The sequence below is a fragment of the Micromesistius poutassou genome (genome assembly GCF_964030765.1).
Source record: "Micromesistius poutassou genome assembly, chromosome: 21".
Classification (NCBI taxonomy): Eukaryota; Metazoa; Chordata; class Actinopteri; order Gadiformes; family Gadidae; genus Micromesistius; species Micromesistius poutassou.
Genome location: NC_140291.1, coordinates 10,810,507 through 10,818,006, shown reverse-complemented (window position 1 = coordinate 10,818,006; position 7,500 = coordinate 10,810,507). Strand labels below are relative to the sequence as shown.

Here is a 7,500-nt window from a genome sequence, read left to right as displayed (position 1 = left end):
CCCCGGGATGGGACCGGGGTGCCAACATGCACCCTCAATATGGCGACGATCACGACAAGAGCTTCTCTCTCTCTCTCTCTCTCTCTCTCTCTCTGTCCCTCGCTCTCACTCTCTCTCTTTCTCACACCCACTTCTCACCTCTCTCTCCTTTTCACCCTTCTCTTGTACTTGTTATTTATTCGATCATTAAGTAACGCATAGAACTTCGTCAACCCTTCGTTATATCTTTTGATCCTCTTTTGAAAAAAAACAAAAAAAAAACTCTGTGGTCCTTCCCCGCCCCTCTCCTGTCCTCTCTCCCCGTGTCTTGGCCTCCTCTCTGGGCGGCAGGCGGCCCACTGCTGGCCCTGCCAAGGCCTGGCAGCTCGGGGCGCCTCTCGCCTCTCAGCTCAGTTCAATTGACTCGTTTAGGCAATTGCACCCTGATCTGGGCAATGCACCCCTATGGGAGCGCGCGCGCGCGTGTACGCGCGTGTGTGCGCGTTTGTCTGTGCGCGCGTTTGTCTGTGTGTGTGTGTGTGTGTGTGTGTGTGTGTGTGTGTGTGTGTGTGTGTGTGTACGCGCGCGTGTGTGTGTGTGTCATATCTTCACCCATCACTAGTCGGAACTGCCCTATCCTCCTTTCTAGTGAAACACACAACTACGATTCAGACCGAGGTCTTCATACGCGATTACCAGCCCCTTTAAAACGTCTCAGAAGAGCGTTTACACGAGCTCTCTCTCTCTTCCCTTCTCCCTTTCTCTTTCTTTCTTTCTTCCTTTCTTCCTTTCTGTATTCCGTTTCGTTTTCTCCCGTTCTGGTTTCGCGGGGAGCGACAGATGGCGCGTCGCGCTCCCCCGGGAAGCCGCGTGTCAATCAGCCGCTCTCATGTGACGGCTCTTGCCAATGACGTGCCAACCATATGGCCTGGCACCGGAGCCGGTATGTAAACCCGCCCAATCCCCGTCCAGAGATACTGCCACACGGAGGCTCCACCACGCGCCTGGACCAGGCATAGCGCGGAGGGAAAGAGAGAGTGAGATAGAGCGAGAGAGAGAGAGAGAGAGTCAGCGAGATAGAGAGAGTCAGCGAGAGAGAGAGAGAGAGAGAGAGAGAGAGAGAGAGAGAGAGAGAGAGAGAGAGAGAGAGAGAGTCAGCGAGAGAGAGAGAGAGAGATAAAGAGACATAGAGAGAGAGAGAGAGAGAGACAGATAGAGAGTGCGTGTGAGTGTGTGCCGCGCCTACAGAAGCGTCTGCGAAGGACTTGTGATGTGATGGCCACCCGGAGAGAGATGCAATAAACAAACCGATCTGCTCCATCGCCGAGCTCCGCTGAGGAGGTAGGTCGTGCATTTACACCTTTAACTTCGTCCTATCCAATTAAAACCTTTTACCTTTTTGGTGTTTCGTTTAAACGCGTAGTGTGTGTGTGTCTATGTGTGTGTTATTGTGTCGTGGTCGTGGTCGCGGTGAGGGGAGTTTTACGCAGAATGTTGTCGCTCTCCAGGGTTCTTGAATGGACGTGTTTCGTTTTTTTTTTTCCCATCGTCCCGTCGCATCGGCGGGGATCTGAGACACGCTCAGCTTCCCTGTCTCCCGATGGCTGCGTGGTCTGACCCTCGTGTGTTCTCCGGTCAACATCAGCTAATAGCTCGGAACCATGTAAGCAAAAAAAAAAAAAAAGGCCTTCGCGTAAACGCGGGATCAATCTTCAAAGCGTGTTTGGCGAAATGTTAACGAATTATTCATTTGTCTTGGAATCGCTTCGGGAACCCACGCGTTCTTTTACCCGGCAGGAGTTGAAACAATGTATAATGAGCTGTACAGAGGTGGAGTGTGTGAGTGCGTGTGTGTGTGTGTGTGTGTGTGTGTGTGTGTGTGTGTGTGTGTGTGTGTGTGTGTGTGTGTGTTTGCATGTTTGCCTATACGTGTGTGCGTGCGTGCGTGCGTGCGTGCGTGCGTGTGTAATTCTCTGAAGGCTCCCATAGGCTAATTGACAAGGTATTGGTTGGCGTTAATTACATCGCGCTTATAAGATTAAAGAACGCCGCCCCTCCACTCGACTCCCGCAGCTGAGCAAGGTGCTTAAAGCACATCTCTGGAGCTGTGGGGGTTAGCAGCTCACCGCGGACCCCATCTCCCTGTTAGGCTAGAAAAGCTATAGGGCCTTAAATGCATTGTCTCCAAGCGTTTGCATTCATTACGAATATCAAAACTTTAAGATTTTTAAGATTTTTCACCTGCCTCACAAAAGCTGCATGTTATTTGATTTGGCCTACAAGGAAAATATAGAAGCCGGCTAAATAAATAAATAGGCCTGCGATTAACGTTGACTTCATTCTATGGTGAGGTCTCATGTTGGTTCTGTTCCCCTTCCGTGTTTTTTATTTATGTCGCTTCATCGTCGTAAATATTTCAAAAGAAAAATAATTTAAAATGTGTAAATTAATTATATAAAAAAAAAACTGTACACAATCTTTGCGATAGGGCCTAAAAAACGATAGTGCCTACACTGCCCAAAAATATAACGAATATGTCTATGAATAATAAGCGGTTTTGGGGTGGAGATGGTCTAGATTAATTGTGACCAGAATGGGACCTGGCTGTGTTGGAATGCAGCCAGATTACTGGAGTATGTGCGTGTGTGTGTGTGTGTGTGTGTGTGTGTGTGTGTGTGTGTGTGTGTGTGTGTGTGTGTGTGTGTGTGTGTGTGTGTGTGTGTGTCGCACGCCTGTGTGTGTGTGTGTGTGTGTGTGTGTGTGTGTGTGTGTGTGTGTGTGTGTGTGTGTGTCGCACGCCTGTGTGTGTGTGTGTGTGTGTGTGTGTGTGTGTGTGTGTGTGTGTGTGTGTGTGTGTGTGTGTGTGTGTGTGTGTGTGTGTGTGTGTGTGTCGCACGCGTGTGTGCTCTCACCGCAACATAATGCGGGGCCCCCCCGGGACCCTGTGTGCTTCCATGCAGCCGACCTGCTGGACAAAGCAGACCCGCATGAATATGAAACAAACAAAAAAAAAAAAAGATGTTCAAAGGCAGCGAGCCTGTTGCTGGTGTGAGTGGTATCCCAAAATAGTGAGAAGAATACAAAATAAAAATAAAAAGAGTAAACCTGTATAACCCTCCAACTTATTGACTTGCGGTGGTTGCAACATATAGATTGTGATTGAGTTTTATATATATTTATTTGTTATTTTTTGTATAGCCTACATTATTTGAGTTTTCAGATGTGTTAGGGTTTCCACATTTGATTTTGACGTTTTTGATTCGATTTTGATCAATAATGTGTAGGCCTATTATTACAGGCCTAAGGAACGAGGTCATTAGGCAATTAGACTTAAACATGGCGCCCGGTTTGGTCAATTGAGTAACATGGGGCGCCCAGCTAAAACATGAATCCTTCATTTTCTTTTCATGTTTGTTTGTGCCGCCATATGGATTAATTAGCTCACATTGACGCGCCTACTCCCATTAACACACACTCGGCTCTAAATGATTGACGTGCAAAGCTCTAATGTATTTCTAATGTATTTTTTCCCGCTTTTTTCTCTCTTTTTTTGTAGTGTGATAGTTAGTGGCCGCCATGTTGAGCCGCCTGTTCAGCGACGTCCTGCCGGACGTCCAGAGGCTCGCGGCGGGAGGCTGGGTGGAGGACAGCGCGAGCGAGGACTCCAAGACCAAGGACGACTGCCACCTCGGCGAGGACGAGATGGACGACAGCGAGACACGCGCCAGCAGCCGGGCCGATTCCGAAATGGCGGGGGACGACGACGACGACGACGACGACAGTCTGGACGACGACGAAGAGGAGGGCGGCGGCGACGAGAACGGCGGCGACAAACCCAAGAAGCGCGGGCCGAAGAAGCGCCAGATGACGCCGGCGCGCGCGGAGCGCTCCAAGGTGCGCAGGCAGAAGGCGAACGCGCGCGAGCGCACGCGCATGCACGACTTGAACTCGGCGCTGGACAACCTGCGCAAGGTGGTGCCGTGCTACTCCAAGACCCAGAAGCTGTCCAAGATCGAGACGCTGCGGCTGGCCAAGAACTACATCTGGGCGCTCGGGGAGATCTTACGCAACGGCAAGCGGCCTGACGTCGTGTCGTACGTGCAGACGCTGTGCAAAGGCCTGTCCCAGCCCACCACCAATCTGGTGGCCGGCTGTCTGCAGCTCAACACCCGGAACTTCCTCACGGAACAGTGTACGGACCCGGGCCGCTTCCACGTGCCCAGCTCCCCCTTCGCCGCCCACCCTTACCCCTACCCCTGCTCCCGCCTGGCCAGCCCCCACTACCAGGGCGGCTCCGGGGGGCTGAACATACGGAGCCATGCTTACGGCCCGGGGTACGAGGCCGTGTACCCGCCGGGTGGGGGGTCCCCGGACTACAATAGCCCGGACTACGAGGCGCCACACAGCCCCCCTGTGTGCCACAACGGCGGGCTGTCGAACCGGCCAGGCCAGGACTCGGATACGGACAGGAACTATCACTACTCTATGCACTACTCCGGGCTGACCACGGCCCGGGCCCCGGCTCCTCACAGCCTGCCGTTTGGACCCCCGGGAGCGCGCCTCGGCGGCGCGCATTCTGAAAACATTCCACCTTTCCACGACGTGCACACGCACCACGACAGGGCCCCGCCGTACGAGGACCTCAACGCGTTTTTCCACAACTGAGGAACCGGGAAGAGGAAGACACCCCCGAACCAGACTGACAATCCTACTGTAATATCTCTGTACACCCCTCTCTGTAGACCCGATGTCACGCTATAATCTTGTATATTTGACCGAGGTGTCCCAGTATATCCTGTATGCACAATAATAACAGTTGGTTTGGACATAAACGATGTAAAAAAAAAAAAACGACCATAAGAATACAATGACAAAAAATAAAAAAACCTGTTTATTAAATAACTTCTGATATTGGATGATTGTGCTATACCTCCCTTTCCCTCAGGACGGACTCCGGCAAATTTCGTTTTAAGTCAATCTATTTCCTTAAGGGTCGAATGTGTGGCTGTGCAGACACACAGACGCGTATAAAAAAAACACGACCAGGCCTTTCGTCTAACATAAAGAAATACGTTATATCTCATAGGCCTATGACCTGAGAATAAAACTATACATACAATAAAAAAAGTAATCCTTGTTTTTATTGAATTGTTATAAAACTAATAATTTATCTATAAGCAGCCAGTGCAGTTTAATGTTGGATCTTCCCAGTGATATGAATTCGGTTTGTAAACATATGGGATTACTTTAAAACTAAACGTTGATCTGCAATATGTATACGTGTTGTACGCTTTAATGTCTACAGTATAGCCTACAGGCCAGACACATTGTTTTTCGGTGAGTCCACCTGTTGTAGAAAGTACTGAAAGATACTGCGGCAAACGGCTCACGGGCCTGTCTGACGTCATTGCGCACTCAATTCAAAACGGTGTCACAAAAGATGTGATATAGGCCTATCTGAAATATCTCTCTATAATAGATCGGGTTTCACCTTCAGTCGTAGGCCTATTCGTGAATTAGTAACCTTTGAAATGAAGTGTAGACGAATCACGTGAATGGCTCTCCACAGTAGCTAATGACATACGACCTTTTGCTAATTTGTTAATATGGATTATAAAGGCTATATACAAGTAGCACCCTACATTTAACGGAGTCTCGGACGTTTGGGTTAAATTATGTCACTTTACTCAGAAACTGCTTTAAAATCTTGAAAATCTTTGAAAACTGCACGGCTGCACGAATAATGAATATGGTCAAATGAGTAGTCTAGTCTGTAGGGATCGATAAGACTAATCAACAAGCAAGAGAATTCGGTACATTTTTTTTTGTGATTTGTATGTGGGTGGGATCGGCCTAAAATTAAAAAATAGTCCTTTACAACGACAAAATCTTCTCTCAGTTTCAAAAATCACACTGAACGACACAATTAGCTGTTACTTCATCAGAATTTCCACAACTAAGGAGAGAATACTCTGGGTGAGGGAAAGCGGACGGTTTTCCGCAGGTTCGACTGAGTCTTCAAACGCAACGTGGATCTGCTCAGAATATGCAGGAAGATACTCAACAAAATACATATCAGAGCCAGATTGAGGAAAACATCATTAACCAATTATATGGCTCCGAGAACATGACACAACATCTGATCAATATCGGAATAAAACGATGGAACCGGGGGCCCGCGCGCGCTCCAGACAGGACACAGCCACGATGACGTATCAGTCGCTCTGATGTTCTCACATCAACCGGGACATCAAGCAGCACCGTTGGACCGCTGCCGTGGGCCCCATATGCTGCGGTCCCCGCGGGCATCCAGGGGCCACAAGGCCCGGGTACAGCAGCACCGGCTACCGGGTACAGCGCCGGGTAACCAGTCTGGGCCACTGACCTATATATAGCCTAAGAAAGATAGTCTTTTATATATATCATGAAATCATCTTTCGAACACCCACGAATACCACAGCCTTCATGAGCCTGGTCGCAGGAAATCTAGTTTTAATTGAAGGATAATTAAATAAAAGTTCCTATAGTTTGATAAGCTGACATTGTGATTTTTTTTTTAATGAAACTTAACGACGCTTTATATTTACTTTAAAAAAATGGAGGATGAAATGAATGAGATCAAAGTTATGATAATATCTATATGATAGGGCAACGGTTGACTTTTTATGTTTATTTTCGATAATAAAAATAGTTTACACACGAGTTCTAGTAGATTGTAAAATACCAGATCCATTCATAAATTGTTGTTATAGTCTAAATAATAAACACTGTTTACAACCTAATTTCGACTAGGCTGACTTGACATCCATATTGACACATTCTCAACCAGAAATGTCGTTTTTTAATAAAGAAAAAAAGCTTTCCCAAACCCTGACTGTGGTTGTGGTTTTCCAACCTGGTTAAGGGACCGATAGGAAAACGACCGACAAAGTTACACCTGGTTGAGTCCAGTCTCTCACACCTCTAGTTTAGTCTGGTGTCTTACACACATGTCTAGTTTAGTCTAGTCTCCAGCCTGGTCGCTCAATCCACCAGAATACTAGATTATACTGATTTTTTTGGGGGGTGGGGGGGACGGGGGTGGTTGGCATAGGGTTTTATGACCAAGACCCTCTGCCAAGCGGCTAAATATCTGAGCACCAGTAAGCCGCCCAGCGCCCCCCGCAGCCAGCTGCGCCCCGTGCCAGCCACAGGGCCCGGCCAAAGTGGCTCTTCAGGGAGGCCCCAGTATTTCTTCCCTAATTCAGCGGCATCTGTTCATTATTCTGAGTCGTTAAAGAAGGTTGTACCGGGCACGGTCCGAACAAAAGTGATATTTTTAATGGTCAAGCATTTTTAAAGCTGCCGGGCTCAACGCTTGAGACTAAGCGGACGTTTCGGAAAGATGTTTTCGTCCTCGTCTCGGCCGGTCGGTGTTCACCTGCGTTGAACCTTATCTGTAATGGTTAACCGTTAATATTAATATTGTAAATAATATTATTAGGCCTACTATTGCAATTATTATTATTATTATTGTAATTA

The 7,500-nt window shown here is 48.1% G+C and overlaps 1 pseudogene across 1 annotated transcript; it reads left to right on the top strand.

Annotated features, from left to right (window-relative positions):
* Positions 1-3,555: 3,555 nt before the first annotated feature.
* Positions 3,556-4,644, top strand: LOC311366464 (neurogenic differentiation factor 2 pseudogene; annotated as a pseudogene). Its single transcript has one exon. The product of its transcript is annotated as a neurogenic differentiation factor 2 pseudogene (transcript).
* Positions 4,645-7,500: the final 2,856 nt, after the last annotated feature.